This window comes from Taudactylus pleione, unplaced genomic scaffold (genome assembly GCF_031769625.1).
Source record: "Taudactylus pleione unplaced genomic scaffold, aTauple2 ptg000050l, whole genome shotgun sequence".
In the NCBI taxonomy this organism is placed as follows: Eukaryota; Metazoa; Chordata; class Amphibia; order Anura; family Myobatrachidae; genus Taudactylus; species Taudactylus pleione.
The window spans coordinates 846,810-863,870 of record NW_028284452.1 but is presented as its reverse complement, the minus strand read 5'-3'; the positions used below and the strand labels follow the sequence as shown (position 1 = coordinate 863,870).

Here is a 17,061-nt window from a genome sequence, read left to right as displayed (position 1 = left end):
GATGAATGGCAGAAGGCTGTGTAATGGAGCGCCCGGCCTAGCCTCCCTGCTAATCTATGCACCCATCACAGGTCTATACGTTCCCCACCCTGATCACAGAGGAGGTAACAGCTTCCCCCCTCCCCTCACCCCCTCCGGGTATCCTCAAATATGAGGATGCAGAGGATAAGACGGTCTGCTGAATATTCCACAGCGGGAACACAATACGGTCCCCATCCTGTCTCACCTTTGGCCCCTATCCTGTCTCCCTATTGCGGCCCCCAACCTGTCTCCCTATTGCGGCCCCCATCCTGTCTCCCTATTGCGGCCCCCATCCTGTCTCCCTATTGCGGCCCCCATCCTGTCTCCCTATTGCGGCCCCCATCCTGTCTCACTATTGCGGCCCCCATCCTGTCTCACTATTGCGGCCCCCATCCTGTCTCACTATTGCGGCCCCCATCCTGTCTCACTATTGCGGCCCCCATCCTGTCTCACTATTGCGGCCCCCATCCTGTCTCACTATTGCGGCCCCCATCCTGTCTCACTATTGCGGCCCCCATCCTGTCTCACTATTGCGGCCCCCATCCTGTCTCACTATTGCGGCCCCCATCCTGTCTCACTATTGCGGCCCCCATCCTGTCTCACTATTGCGGCCCCCATCCTGTCTCACTATTGCGGCCCCCATCCTGTCTCACTATTGCGGCCCCCATCCTGTCTCACTATTGCGGCCCCCATCCTGTCTCACTATTGCGGCCCCCATCCTGTCTCACTATTGCGGCCCCCATCCTGTCTCACTATTGCGGCCCCCATCCTGTCTCACTATTGCGGCCCCCATCCTGTCTCACTATTGCGGCCCCCATCCTGTCTCACTATTGCGGCCCCCATCCTGTCTCACTATTGCGGCCCCCATCCTGTCTCACTATTGCGGCCCCCATCCTGTCTCACTATTGCGGCCCCCATCCTGTCTCACTATTGCGGCCCCCATCCTGTCTCACTATTGCGGCCCCCATCCTGTCTCACTATTGCGGCCCCCATCCTGTCTCACTATTGCGGCTCCCATCCTGTCTCACTATTGCGGCTCCCATCCTGTCTCACTATTGCGGCTCCCATCCTGTCTCACTATTGCGGCTCCCATCCTGTCTCACTATTGCGGCCCCCATCCTGTCTCACTATTGCGGCCCCCATCCTGTCTCACTATTGCGGCCCCCATCCTGTCTCACTATTGCGGCCCCCATCCTGTCTCACTATTGCGGCCCCCATCCTGTCTCACTATTGCGGCCCCCATCCTGTCTCACTATTGCGGCCCCCATCCTGTCTCACTATTGCGGCCCCCATCCTGTCTCACTATTGCGGCTCCTATCCCGTCTCACTATTGCGGCTCCTATCCCGTCTCACTATTGCGGCTCCTATCCCGTCTCACTATTGTGGCCTCCATCCCGTCTCACTATTGTGGCCCCCATCCCGTCTCACTATTGTGGCCCCCATCCCGTCTCATTATTGTGGCCCCCATCCCGTCTCCTAATGGGGACTGCGGAAATCTCCTGCATTATGCTGTTAGTACATCGCAACAAGTTATACAGAAACTGCAGTTTCTACATTGTTTTATGAAAATAATGTTTGATAACTCGTTATTATAATCGTGCTAATAAGGTGGGATTATATTTGCCACCTTTCAATGCAACCATGAATGTGAAACATGAAGGTTCAAAAACCTGGAGGACGAGACCTGAACAGCGGCAGCACAGAGCGGGCGCAAACGTCAGCCCCTCTGCAAATACCGCCATGTTACTCCTAAGAACCAGAGCCATGGTACTGGGCGAGACGGAACCTGACCCTGCGCAGTGCGTCAGCTGCCTCGCCATTTGTCAGTGAGCAGGTTAGATCATGCATGTGCGTGTACTGTGATACATTAGTCTGTGTGTTACATACATGTGACTGTATATACACAGTAATACCCTCCCCGTGCCTGTATACACCAGCACTGTATTCCTCACCACACAGCCTGGTTCATGTAACACGTTATTACTGGGTGAATGTGTAACTCCTCTGTGACACGGACCAGACCCCTGCTGTCCTCACACGGAGGGGCTCATCCTGGGAGCAGGGTCTGTCAGCGTTCTGTAAGGTTCAGGTCACTCCCAGGACTTTCCTACCTGGCAGACTGCGGAGCTTCCTGAGAGGGGGGGGGTCTTGTTATAGTGACCCTAAATAATAAACACTCAGTGTAAAAGATCTGCTATGAAATATATAGATAATGTTCCCATACTATTACAGAACTTGTCACATGGGGGTAAATTTACTAAAGGTCGATTTGGCATTTTGAGGGATTTGAGGTGCGATTTTCATTCGATTTGGCTTCGATTTTGCTTTTGGGTATTTACTAAAGGCCAAATCGAATGTAAAATTGGACTTCAAATCGGCCTCAAATCGACCATCGGAAAAACATTGGTACTTTTACATATCCCAACACACAAAACCCTTATTTACTATCGTTCGATTTGAAATCGACCTCAAAATCGGACTTCAAATCGAATTTCAAATCCCCAATACAATAGACCTGCTTTGTGCTTTCGATTTGAGCATGAGCAGGTCGGATTGACACAGATACATACAGACATCAGTGAGATATCTGTATGTATCTGGCTGGAAAAAGTAATTAAACAGTTAAACTTAGAAAAAAATGTGAGGTCCCCCCCCCAAATCAGAACCAGCCCCGGACTGCTGAAACCCAGTTCTGGTTGACTAAGTACAGGGAAAAATTTGCGTAGGGTCTCCCGGTAAATCACAGAACCAGCCCTGGACCCTTTCTAATGGGGGACTGATGCCACAGCCAGGGGAGTCCTATCACCGGGTCCCCCAGGCACAGCATCAGCCCTGACCGTTAGTCAGCCCAGGCCAAGGATCCCTCCAATAAAAGGGGTCTCCCTCTCCAGGGCACCCATAGCCTGGGCTGATAGCTCTGGGCTATCCCCGCCACCCCTGGGCGGTGGGTGGCGGGTTGATTGTGTGAGTGATGTGTAAAAATAGATAAAAATAAAATTGTCTTTACAGTAGAACTGCAGGTCCCAGCAAGCCTCCCCCCGCATGCTGGTACTTGGAGAACCACAAGTACCAGCATGCAGGGCATTAAGGGCCCACTGGTACCTGTAGTTCACCTGTGAAGAAAGGTTGAAACACACATCTTACACAGTATAACTTTAATACATACATTGCATACACAGTCACACATACTCACCTATATTACCTCCAGTGGTCCCCTTGTCCAGTAGGCATCCATGGGTTAAAATAAGAAAACGAAAAACTCGACCCTCGCATTAAGGAGTAATCAGTCTAACCAGAATGATTACTCCTTCCCGAATGAAGCGCACAGACGCGGCTTCCTCCTTTGAAGCTCCGTGTCTGTGCGTTCATTGGCTGAGAGCTCAGGCCCCGCCTCTCAGCCAATGAACGGCTCCTCCATTGAAGTCAATGGTGGGAACCGCAGGATAAACTTTAGTTACAACGTTGTCTGTACTCATCGTTTGCCCCTATCCACCTGCTCGTAACAGCAGACGTCATCGCCATCAGCGCGGACCTGCGCCGGGCCTTCCTTAGTGCAAAAGCTCCGTCTGAAATCGCGGCTCTGCGCACGCTCACCACTGAGTAGGCTGCGATTCTGTCTATACGCCCAGGACCCCCACAGACCACCTATCCAGTTACACATACTCAGCTGCATGAGGAGATGCGGCTGGCACATGTACGGCTCGGCCGCGCTGTGCGACAGACAAGACAGATATCCCATGCAGAGCAGATCTGCGTGTAATTCTGCACCAAGTGCCAAGTACATAACGCCGCCTATGTAAGAGAGCTCTACAAACGTGCGAAAGTGCAGCAGGTAATAAGGATAATGCTGACGTCCCCTCTGAAATAAGCCCTAAAGTGTTTTTCTACCAAAGCAGGTGTGAAATGCGGCAGTCAGACAATTAGGCGCTCTATAGCGCAAGAAACTAACTAGCGCCACTCTACGCGTTTATTTTCACTCTGCTGAAGACCACCACCCCTCAGCCACGGGAATAACAACACGTACACGCAATGACCCACACATGCCGAAGGCAGCGTGGCCTGGCGACCCTTCTCCCAGCCCCAGCCCCTTCTCCCAGCGGCAGACCCTTCTCCCAGCCGCAGACCACAATCTGACACCGGTGAAGACTGTTTCATCCACTGTATTACAGGAAAACTCAGGGTTGTCGGTGGAAACAGGAACCATTGTCACTGTGTTTGCAGGATCCCGTCCTTGGTAACTTAGATACTGTATATATTCCCCAGAGGACGTGCAGGCAATACAGAGGTATTTATAGAGGCTGCTCTCTGGGCCCAGGAGTGCTCTCTGCACCACTAAATGACACATCTCAGTACAGGGGAACAGAGAGAAGATTTCCCCTGCGGACAACGGACGGGTGACGTCACAGCGCAGACGGGAAGGAAGCCCTTGTGGCAATGATGGGGGGATTACTGCACTGTGGGCCTGATTCAGCAAGGAACGCACGCACCCAGCCGCTGCGAGAATATGCTAATCAATGCATGCGCACGGAGGCTACAGCACGAGCAGCAGACACCCAGCAAAACATAAAGCCGCCCACCTATGCCGTGATTGACAGCGTAAACATCGGGAACATTGAGTGCCATCGAAGCTGCGTGTAAGCCAAGGGTAGACCTGACCCTGCCGCATGACTTGGGAGATTCCTGAGAGGCGCCCGGCTGCGAGCGGTGCCGATGAGATTAATTTACCCTGTAACGGCGTGCGAACGCACAAGCACGCCTGCGTTTGGCCGACCACCACCCTGTCACCAACCACAAACAGCACTTCCTCTCAATCAACATGGAAGGTCTCTGCGGGCTTCCTGCGTACTCAGAGAGCCGTAACCGTACTCTGCAACCTGTTCGCGCACACGCAATGCGATGCATGCGCAGATCGCAAACATGGGCTCGCACCGTGCGCTCTCTCACTTGCGTTGCTTGCTGAATCAGGCTCTGTGTTCCCTCTGCAAACTGAACTCTGCGACTCAACTCAGGGGCTTATGTGCAGAGGACATAAGGGGCTTCATTCAGAGGCGGCCGTACGGTCTACGACCGCCTCGCTGTTTGTCCAGTGCGCATGCGCATGAGGGAGCCGGCTCCTTCGTGCGCATGCATGAGACCCGCTACGACCGACAGCGCTGGTCGTAGCGGGTCTCTTTCCAAAGGGGGCGAGCTGTCGATGTTGATTGACAGCTCGCCCCGTTTGGAAGGCGGGCCGGGGGGGTGGCAGCCCAAACGGAGGCATTCCTATGGGAACGCCTGCCGTTTGGGGGAGGCCCCACTGACATCACTAGAGCTTCCGGCTCTGACAGAGCCAGAAGCTCTTCGGGGCTTACGACAAGTGAGACCCTACCCTAGGGTCTCGTCGTAAGCCCCGATGGTCGCGATGGTCTATGACCATCGCGACCATCACCCTAGCGGTCGTTAGAGCTATGGGTGTAAACCCACAGCCTAACGACCGAAACAGCCACCGGTCAGGATGCAAACGGCCGACCAGTTTCTGAGCGACCGCTTGCATCCTCCGACCGCCTCTGAATGAGGGCCAAAGTGTGACCATCTCTGTTGGCCTTTGCCCACTGTAAGAAATAATTAAATAGATTGCTGTTTGGACACCCTGTGCTCACAAGACGCGATCAGCATAGTGGAAAAGTGGTCAGCATTGCTGCCACCGCATAATGAGGTCATGGGCTCAATTCCAACCAGTAGTCCCAGTTGCTTTACCTTAGCACTGCTCCATACCCAAGGACAGCACTGAGGACAAAGCATGGGACCACCAAAGCCGTAGGCCACTATTAGCGCAGTGGGAAGGTCACTTATCTCCTGGCCGCTCTTACTAAAGCTCGGTATGCAATTATTATTATTATTGCACAGCGTGTACAAGGTACCCAGGGACAATTGCCACACGGATGTCACATCTGATGCAAAGGGTGAGTTTTTGCATACAGCGCACTTTTGCGTATGTGCGTCCTATTCTGAGTCTGACGCACCTTGGTCGTATCTGTCTTGCTGTGATATAGGGCGTTTTGTTGCACGTAACCACCCAGACTAGGATGAAAATCTGTGTGCAAGTCCAGCGTACGGGACAGGGCGGCCTGTGTGACCCAGCATGGGGCTGGTGGTAACGCTGATGATGACGGGTGCGGTGGCCGGTGTAAAAGCAATGGCGCCTACACGATCCCCCGCACTAGTCCCGGCATTAGTGACACAGACTCCCGCGGACGCCAGCATATACAGCGTCTGTCAGTCCCGATCGGCAATTATCCTGCACATCATGCAGCGGCCACATGAGCTGTCTGATACAGATCTACAAGCAAACGCCATCGCCGCTGGGGATGATTTCCCATGTGTGTGACAGGCGTGTACCTCATGTGTGACTGGCGCGTACCCCATGTGTGTGACTGGCGCGTACCCCATGTGTGTGACTGGCGCGTACCCCATGTGTGTGACAGGTGCGTACCTCATGTGTGACAGGCGTGTACCTCATGTGTGACTGGCACGTACCCCATGTGTGTGACAGGCGCGTACCCCATGTGTGTGACAGGCGCGTACCCCATGTGTGTGACAGGCGCGTACCCCATGTGTGACAGGCGTGTACCTCATGTGTGACTGGTGTGTACCTCATGTGTGACTGGCACGTACCTCATGTGTGACTGGCACGTACCCCATGTGTGTGACAGGCGCGTACCCCATGTGTGTGACAGGCGCGTACCCCATGTGTGTGACAGGCGCGTACCCCATGTGTGTGACAGGCGCGTACCCCATGTGTGTGACTGGCGAGTACCCCATGTGTGTGACTGGCGAGTACCCCATGTGTGTGACAGGCGCGTACCCCATGTGTGTGACTGGCGAGTACCTCATGTGTGACTGGCGCGTACCCCATGTGTGTGACTGGCGCGTACCCCATGTGTGTGACTGGCGCGTACCCCATGTGTGTGACAGGCGCGTACCCCATGTGTGACTGGCACGTACCTCATGTGTGACTGGCACGTACCCCGTGTGTGACTGGCATGTACCCCGTGTGTGACTGGCATGTACCCCATGTGTGTGACTGGCATGTACCCCATGTGTGTGACTGGCACGTACCCCATGTGTGTGACTGGCACGTACCCCATGTGTGTGACTGGCGTGTACCTCATGTGTGACAGGCGCGTACCTCATGTGTGACTGGCACGTACCCCATGTGTGTGACTGGCACGTACCCCATGTGTGTGACTGGCATGTACCCCGTGTGTGACTGGCATGTACCCCATGTGTGTGACTGGCATGTACCCCATGTGTGTGACAGGCACGTACCCCATGTGTGTGACTGGCGTGTACCTCATGTGTGACAGGCGCGTACCTCATGTGTGACTGGCACGTACCCCATGTGTGTGACTGGCAAGTACCCCATGTGTGACTGGCACGTACCTCATGTGTAACTGGCACGAACCTCATGTGTGACAGGCGCGTACCCCGTGTGTGTGACAGGCGCGTACCCCGTGTGTGACTGGCATGTACCCCGTGTGTGACTGGCATGTACCCCGTGTGTGACTGGCATGTACCCCGTGTGTGACAGGCGCGTACCCCATGTGTGTGACTGGCACGTACCCCATGTGTGTGACTGGCACGTACCCCATGTGTGTGACTGGCACGTACCCCATGTGTGTGACTGGCACGTACCCCATGTGTGTGACTGGCACGTACCCCATGTGTGTGACTGGCACGTACCCCATGTGTGTGACTGGCACGTACCCCATGTGTGTGACTGGCACGTACCCCATGTGTGTGACTGGCACGTACCCCATGTGTGTGACTGGCGCGTACCCCCTGTGTGTGACTGGCGCGTACCCCCTGTGTGTGACTGGCGAGTACCTCATGTGTGACTAGCACGTACACCATGTGTGTGACTGGCGTGTACCTCATGTGTGACTGGCGTGTACCTCATGTGTGACTGGCACGTACCCCCTGTGTGTGACTGGCACGTACCTCATGTGTGACTGGCACGTACCTCATGTGTAACTGGCACGAACCTCATGTGTGACAGGCGCGTACCCCGTGTGTGTGACAGGCGCGTACCCCGTGTGTGACTGGCATGTACCCCGTGTGTGACTGGCATGTACCCCGTGTGTGACTGGCATGTACCCCGTGTGTGACTGGCATGTACCCCGTGTGTGACTGGCGCGTACCCCATGTGTGTGACTGGCACGTACCCCGTGTGTGACTGGCATGTACCCCGTGTGACAGGTGCGTACCCCATGTGTGTTGCAGGCACGTACCTCATGTGTGACTGGCGCGTACCTCATGTGTGACTGGCCTGTACCTCATGTGTGACTGGTGTGTGACTAGCGTGTACCCCATGTGTGTGACAGGCGCCTACCTCGTGTGACAGGCGCGTACCCCATGTGTGTGACAGGCGCGTACCTCATGTGTGTGACAGGCACGTACCTCGTGTGACAGGCGCGTACCCCATGTGTGACAGGCGCGTACCGCATGTGTGTGACAGGCGCGTACCCCGTGTGACAGGCGCGTACCCCGTGTGACAGGCACGTACCCCATGTGTGACAGGCGTGTCCATCATGTGTGACAGGCGTGTCCCACGTGTGTGACAGGCGCGTACCCCGTGTGTGTGACAGGCGCGTACCCCGTGTGTGTGACAGGCGCGTACCCCGTGTGTGTGACAGGCGCGTACCCCGTGTGTGTGACAGGCGCGTACCCCGTGTGTGTGACAGGCGCGTACCCCGTGTGTGTGACAGGCGCGTACCCCGTGTGTGTGACAGGTGTGTCCATTGTGTGTGACAGGTGTGTCCCTCGTGTGTGACAGGTGTGTACCTCGTGTGTGTGACTGGAGTGTCCCCCATGTGTGTGACAGGTGTGTACCCCGTGTGTGACAGGCGCGTCCCTCGTTTGTGACAGGCGCGTCCCTCGTGTGTGACAGGTGTGTCCCTCGTGTGTGACAGGTGTGTCCCTCGTGTGTGACAGGTGTGTACTCCGTGTGTGACATGTGTGTACCCCATGTGTGACAGGTGTGTCCCCCGTGTGTGACAGGTGTGTCCCCCGTGTGTGACAGGTGTGTCCCCCGTGTGTGACAGGTGTGTCCCCCGTGTGTGACAGGTGTGTCCCCCGTGTGTGACAGGTGTGTCCCCCGTGTGTGACAGGCGTGTCCCTCGTGTGTGTGACAGGCGCGGACCCCGTGTGTGTGACAGGTGTGTACCCCATGTGTGACAGGTGTGCCCCCATGTGTGACAGGTGTGTCCCTCGCTGTATTACCTGCCCGGTAATGATGTGATGGATGGTTACTGCCATCATAGCGCTCTCATGTGCTCCCTGCTCTTGTGATGCAGTCGCTACAAACAAGACACTGCTCAGCGCACGTCCTATTACACAATGTTACCCGCCCCGGCCCCTGGCTGTTACCTGTACACACCTGGCTGTTACCTGTGCACACCTGGCTGTTACCTGTACACACCTGGCTACATACAGCGCGAGATACAACAAGCCTGAGCAACACACACAGACATGGGGGGAGATGTACTAAGCTTCTGAGAGATATAAAGTACCAACCAATCGGCTCCTGTCACTTTTCAAACCCAGCCTGTAACATGGTAGTGAGATGAGGATTGGTTGGTACCTTAATCTCTCTTCACTTTATCTCTCTCCAAGCTTTGATAAATCTCCCCCATAGTCATGTAGGAATCAGCCAGACAACCCCCCCCCCCCATCCCGTCACTCACCCAGCCCGGCCTCAGGGGATGATTACAGAACAGGAACCTGGCAGACAATAGAACCCATGAGATAACTGGAGACAGAGCAGCACGTGCCAATGGGAGCGGCTGGCACTATCCCTGCCAGGCTCACAGGGGAGCAGAGGTGATACAGTAATAGATGCATAGACAGCGCTACGGTGCCATCCAGTGAGATCTGCAGCATGAATGCAATGTGCCGCTCTATCCATATCAATGTAGAAATCTCTGCTCTCTATATAGTATAATGCAGGGCGGCGAGGGCTGGCATCCTCTCACCTCCACATAGGCTAGAGAGGTGGAAGTGATTATTATAAGTTTATTATGGAATTAAAAATACAATGGGCCTGATTCAGCAAGGATAGCAACTGTGATCACGGCTGCAATTACGCACGTAGTCTCACTGCGATGATATGCGAATCTATTGCGATCGTTATGCAGTCACAGCACAACATAAGGACGCCCACCTTACCTTACACACGTCCGTAATGCTTAGCAAGACAGCGACACGATCCTCACACACACTGGCACAAGCTCTGACCTTACTCAGGATTGGCTAACCTCAGCGCTCGCAGTGACAGGCCTCAGGCTGCGTACGGCATCGTAGTGAATAATTTCTGCACACCCCTGTAACGGTGTTCAACCGCACTGGCACGCCTGCGTTTCCCCGACCTCCCCCGTCACCCCTCACAACCTTCCTGTCACTCACTCTGCGAAGGGTCTGCGTAGTTACCGCGATCTCAGTCCCGATCGCAGTTGTTTGTTCGCGCACCGTGATGCATGCGCAGAACACAACAGACAGCCAATTGGGTGCGTAATCGCAGTTTGACCGGTAGTGAATCAGGCCCTTAATACAAACTGCTTTACGCAGAAGAGGAATCTCGGGAATGTATCAGCCGCCTGTGATCCTATGTCATATAAACGGCCTATGCAGCAGAGTGGGAGTGATTGTTCTCTGTTATCAGCAAGGTTTGGTCAGTCACAAAAACCATTTATTGTGGGGTTATATACAGTAGGCTAATAATCCGCCAGGTGTGGCTTATATTCTAATAAATATATAATCACTTTATTCTTTTTATACAGGTTGAGTCTCCCATATCCAAATATTCCGAAATACGGCATTTTTTGGACATGACTGAGTTAATGAAACCTTTGATTTTTGATGATTCAATGTACACAAACGTTGTCTAAGGCACAAATTATTCAAAATATTGTATAAAATTACCTTCAGGCTGTATATATAAGGTGTATATAACACATACATGCATTCTGTGTGTATATTTAGGTCCTATTCCCAAGATATTTCATTAAAGTATGAAATTATTCCAAAATACTGAATATTCCGTTATACAAAATACCTCTGGTCCCAAGCATTTTGGATATGAAAAGACACAACTCGGGGATTACATTAATGTCAGCCAGGGAATAGATACTGTCCTCGGGGGGAGCCAGAGATACCCCCAGTCTTACTAGGGTGGTGTTCTCCACTATACACAATCCCAGCTTCTGTACTGAGGGCCTGATTCAGACCCGCTCGTGAGCACTGAGCGCTCGCAAGCGGGTCGATGGTGGCCCAGTGAGCATGCGCACGACGGAGCCGGCTCCGTTGTGCGCATGCGCGAGACCCGGATAGCGACGGGCAAACCGTCGCTCCGGATCTCGTACCAAAGGGGGCATGCTGTCGATGTTGAGCACTGACCGGCACACAGAGCCCAGCACTGACCTGCACACAGAGACGGACGCTGACCGGCACACAGAGACTGGGGCAGATGTACTAAGCCTTAGAGGGAGATAAAGTACCAGCCAATTAGTGTGTATTCAGACTGATTGCACCTGGCCATGCGGGTGACATCTTTCCTGTTAGAGCCCAGAGACATCGCTTTTAATGGTGCAGCGATTAGAAGGTTATATATTGATAGAGCAATCAGCAGGCAGATGCACCATGCGCCGGTAGTAATCGGTATTCCTAAACGTATTGGCTGACGATGGCAGACAGAGCCCTAATTACTCCGAGTTCTCAGTGTAACATTTCCCACAATCCATAATCGCTGCAAAAACAGTGTAACCAGCTCGATCGCACCCTCTGTGCCGGATTCAGTGCTGACCACAAGGCCGCCATTCGCAGAGATGAGCGAAAATCCCCAAAGACCCCTACAGTGTGTAGGTACAAGGGCGCTGCCACGATCGAGACAAACGGTATCAGAATTGTCTTGAGAAAGTAATGGCCGCTCCAGGGCTTATAGGAGTGTCACAGGGGCAAGCAGACGCCGAAAGCGGGCGCCCCAGTCCTTGCGCATTCATACACACAGATGTACACCGGGGAAGGGCTTTGTATTGGCATTCGCAGAAAGTCACAGACTGGCGCCAATAGACGCAGCAGCATCTACTCCAACCTCTGAGTCCAGGGGAGGCCAGTCCTGCAGGGCACCAATGTCATAACTAGCCTGAGATCGCCGCTGTGATTACACCCCGAGGTCAGCTGTGATTACACCCCAAGGTCAGCTGTGATTACACCCCGAGTCCAGCTGTGATTACACTCCGAGGTCAGCTGTGATTACACCCCGAGTCCAGCTGTGATTACACCCCGAGGTCAGCTGTGATTACATCGCGAGGTCAGCTGTGGTTACACCCCGCGGTCAGCTGTGATTACACCCCGAGTCCAGCTGTGATTACACCCCGAGTCCAGCTGTGATTACACCCCGAGTCCAGCTGTGATTACACCCCGAGGTCAGCTGTGATTACACCCCGAGGTCAGCTGTGGTTACACCCCGAGGTCAGCTGTGATTACACCCCGAGTCCAGCTGTGATTACACCCCGAGGTCAGCTGTGATTACATCGCGAGGTCAGCTGTGGTTACACCCCGCGGTCAGCTGTGATTACACCCCGAGTCCAGCTGTGATTACACCCCGAGTCCAGCTGTGATTACACCCCGAGTCCAGCTGTGATTACACCCCGAGTCCAGCTGTGATTACACCCCGAGTCCAGCTGTGGTTACACACGAGGTCAGCTGTGATTACACCCCGAGGTCAGCTGTGATTACACCCCGAGGTCAGCTGGAAATATAAGGAATGAATGCAGTCGCAAAGCCAGCACAGAGACTCCCACTACCACGATCTCCCATCCATAATACCTCGCAGTAATGCGTATACATCGGTAACATCGGACCCTCAACACAACCTCGTCGCACGCAGGGAGTACACAAGCTGCGTATGCCGTCACAGTGGCTAATTTATGCACGCCCATGCAACGGCGTTCAAACGGACGGGCGCGCCTGCGTTTCCCGGACCACTCCCCATCACCACCCCCAAACACTGACCTCCCGTCACTCACTCTGCAATGGCTTTATTTCTGCGGGAGTGATCGCAATATCAACGTTCACACGTGCACTGCGGCACATACATATGCGCAGTACGCGCCATCGACCAATCTGTGTACACTGTTGCAGTTGCGATTCGCGATGAAGCAGGCCCAAAGCACGCAATCACAATAACCATGTCACTGACACGTTTGCCTATTCCGATAATGGCGATCCCCTCAGCAGACGTCCACGGACTAACAAACCAGGAATATAATCTGTCACCAGGCGTCGCGGCTACCTGTCCTCCGGGGTCTCACCCCCCCACCCTGCATTTCCTCATTACAGGACACTGCAAACATCCGATTAGTTACCAGAACAGTTTTGTAACATGGTAAAAGAAAAAAAAATGATAAGAAAACAGATCAGCCACGTACACTATAGTAATAGGTATAAAGGTCGGCACGTGCAGTAACAGGACAGGTCGGCAGACAGCAAACATACACTGCATTATCTCCCTGTCTGCTACAAGATCATATAATATTATTAAGAAACAGATCTATGCACAAGATACTGTATGTCCGACAGTATTATAGTACTTACATGTGAGAACACGGCCAGAGGAGTCCCCTCTGTATGCTGTAACTATGTGACACAGGAATGTGCTGTACAACAGTGCCATGGTCAGCAAGTGCAACACCAGCCCATTACTGTAAGGGAGGGACACAGGGGGAAGTCACTGTAATACTCTCACACAGCCGCTGTGCTACAGCCAGGAGGACTCTGGGAATAGGAGACATGCAATGTACACACAATTACTGCAACACCAGCCCATTACTGTAAGGGAGGGACACGGGGGAAGTCACTGTAACACTCTCACACAGCCGCTTTGCTACAGCAAGGAGGACTCTGGGAATAGGAGACCTGCAATATACACACAATTACTGTAACACCAGCCCATTACTGTAAGGGAGGGACACAAGGAGAAGTCACTGTAACACTCTCACACAGCCGCTGTGCTACAGCCAGGAGGACTCTGGGAATAGGAGACCTGCAATGTACACACAATTACTGCAACACCAGCATATTACTGTAAGGGAGGGACACGGGGGAAGTCACTGTAACACTCTCACACAGTCGCTGTGCTACAGCCAGGAGGACTCTGGGTATAGGAGACCTGCAATGTACACACAATTACTGTAACACCAGCCCATTACTGTAAGGGAAGGACACAAGGAGAAGTCACTGTAACACTCTCACACAGCTGCTGTGCTACAGCCAGGAGGACTCTGGGAATAGGAGACCTGCAATGTACACACAATTACTGCAACACCAGCATATTACTGTAAGGGAGGGACACGGGGGAAGTCACTGTAACACTCTCACACAGCTGCTGTGCTACAGCCAGGAGGACTCTGGGTATAGGAGACCTGCAATGTACACACAATTACTGTAACACCAGCCCATTACTGTAAGGGAAGGACACGGGGGAAGTCACTGTAACACCCTCACACAGCCGCTGTGCTACAGTCAGAAGGACTCTGGGAATAGGAGACCTGCAATGTACACACAATTACTGTAACACCAGCCCATCACTGTAAGGGAAGGACACGGGGGAAGTCATTGTAACACCCTCACACAGCCGCTGTGCTACAGCCAGGAGGACTCTGGGAATAGGAGACCTGCAATGTACACACAATTACTGTAACACCAGCCCATTACTGTAGGGGAAGGACACGGAGGAAGTCACTGTAACACTCTCACACAGCCGCTGTGCTACAGCCCGGAGGACTCTGAGAATAGGAGACCTGCAATGTACACAAAATTACTGCAACACCAGCCCATTACTGTAGGGGAAGGACACGGAGGAAGTCACTGTAACACTCTCACACAGCCGCTGTGCTACAGCCAGGAGGACTCTGGGATAGGAGACCTGCAATGTACAGACAATTACTGTAACACCAGCCCATTACTGTAGGGGAGGGACACGGGGGAAGTCACTGTAACACCCTCACACAGCCGCTGTGCTACAGCCAGGAGGACTCTGGGAATAGGAGACCTGCAATGTACACACAATTACTGTAACACCAGCCCATTACTATAAGGGAAGGAGACACGGGGAAGTCACTGTAACACTCTCACACAGCCGCTGTGCTACAGCCAGGAGGACTCTGGGAATAGGAGACCTGCAATGTACACACAATTACTGTAACACCAGCCCATTACTGTAAGGGAAGGACACAGGGGAAGTCACTGTAACACTCTCACACAGCCGCTGTGCTACAGCCAGGAGGACTCTGGGAATAGGAGACCTGCAATGTACACACAATTACTGTAACACCAGCCCATTACTGTAGGGGAAGGACACAGCGGAAGTCACTGTAACACTCTCACACAGCCGCTGTGCTACAGCCAGGAGGACTCTGGGAATAGGAGACATACACTGGACACACAATTACTGCAACACCAGCATATTACTGTAAGGGAGGGACACGGGGGAAGTCATTGTAACACTCTCACACAGCCGCTGTGCTACAGCCAGGAGGACTCTGGGAATAGGAGACCTGCAATGTACAGACAATTACTGCAACACCAGCCCATTACTGTAGGGGAGGGACACGGGGGAAGTCATTGTAACACCCTCACACAGCCGCTGTGCTACAGCCAGGAGGACTCTGGGAATAGGAGACCTGCAATGTACACACAATTACTGCAACACCAGCCCATTACTGTAAGGGAGGGACACGGGGGAAGTCATTGTAACACTCTCACACAGCCGCTGTGCTACAGCCAGGAGGACTCTGGGAATAGGAGACCTGCAATGTACAGACAATTACTGCAACACCAGCCCATTACTGTAGGGGAGGGACACGGGGGAAGTCATTGTAACACTCTCACACAGCCGCTGTGCTACAGCCAGGAGGACTCTGGGAATAGGAGACCTGCAATGTACAGACAATTACTGCAACACCAGCCCATTACTGTAAGGGAGGGACACGGGGGAAGTCACTGTAACACCCTCACACAGCCGCTGTGCTACAGCCAGGAGGACTCTGGGAATAGGAGACCTGCAATGTACACACAATTACTGCAACACCAGCCCATTACTGTAGGGGAAGGATACGGGGGAAGTCACTGTAACACTCTCACACAGCCGCTGTGCTACAGCCCGGAGGACTCTGGGAATAGGAGACCTGCAATGTACACACAATTACTGCAACACCAGCCCATTACTGTAAGGGAAGGACACGACACGGGGGAAGTCACTGTAACACTCTCATACAGCCTCTGTGCTACAGCCAGGAGGACTCTGGGATAGGAGACCTGCAATGTACACACAATTACTGTAACACCAGCCCATTACTGTAGGGGAGGGATACGGGGGAAGTCACTGTAACACCCTCACACAGCCGCTGTGCTACAGCCAGGAGGACTCTGGGAATAGGAGACCTGCAATGTACAGACAATTACTGTAACACCAGCCCATTACTGTAAGGGAAGGACACAGGGGGAAGTCACTGTAACACTATCACACAGCCGCTGTGCTACAGTCAGAAGGACTCTGGGAATAGGAGACCTGCAATGTACACACAATTACTGTAACACCAGCCCATTACTATAAGGGAAGGACACACGGGGAAGTCACTGTAACACTCTCACACAGCCGCTGTGCTACAGCCAGGAGGACTCTGGGAATAGGGGACCTGCAATGTACACACAATTACTGCACCACCAGCCCATTACTGTAAGGGAGGGACACGGGGGAAGTCATTGTAACACTCTCACACAGCCGCTGTGCTACAGCCAGGAGGACTCTGGGAATAGGAGACCTGCAATGTACAGACAATTACTGCAACACCAGCCCATTACTGTAGGGGAGGGACACGGGGGAAGTCATTGTAACACCCTCACACAGCCGCTGTGCTACAGCCAGGAGGACTCTGGGAATAGGAGACCTGCAATGTACACACAATTACTGCAACACCAGCCCATTACTGTAAGGGAGGGACA

The 17,061-nt window shown here is 53.4% G+C and overlaps 1 protein-coding gene across 2 annotated transcripts in view; it reads right to left on the bottom strand.

Annotated features, from left to right (window-relative positions):
• The window catches only part of MAPRE3 (microtubule associated protein RP/EB family member 3), a 227,278-nt gene that overhangs the window by 66,453 nt on the left and 143,764 nt on the right, over positions 1 to 17,061 (bottom strand). The window contains exon 1 of one of the 2 annotated variants that reach the window (XM_088460550.1): positions 13,654 to 13,731. The exons of the other annotated variant lie outside the window; for it this stretch is intronic. The gene's annotated coding sequence lies outside the window, so the exon portion shown is untranslated. Of the gene's footprint in view, positions 1 to 13,653; positions 13,732 to 17,061 lie in introns of those variants that run through there. 2 annotated transcript variants of the gene reach the window in all.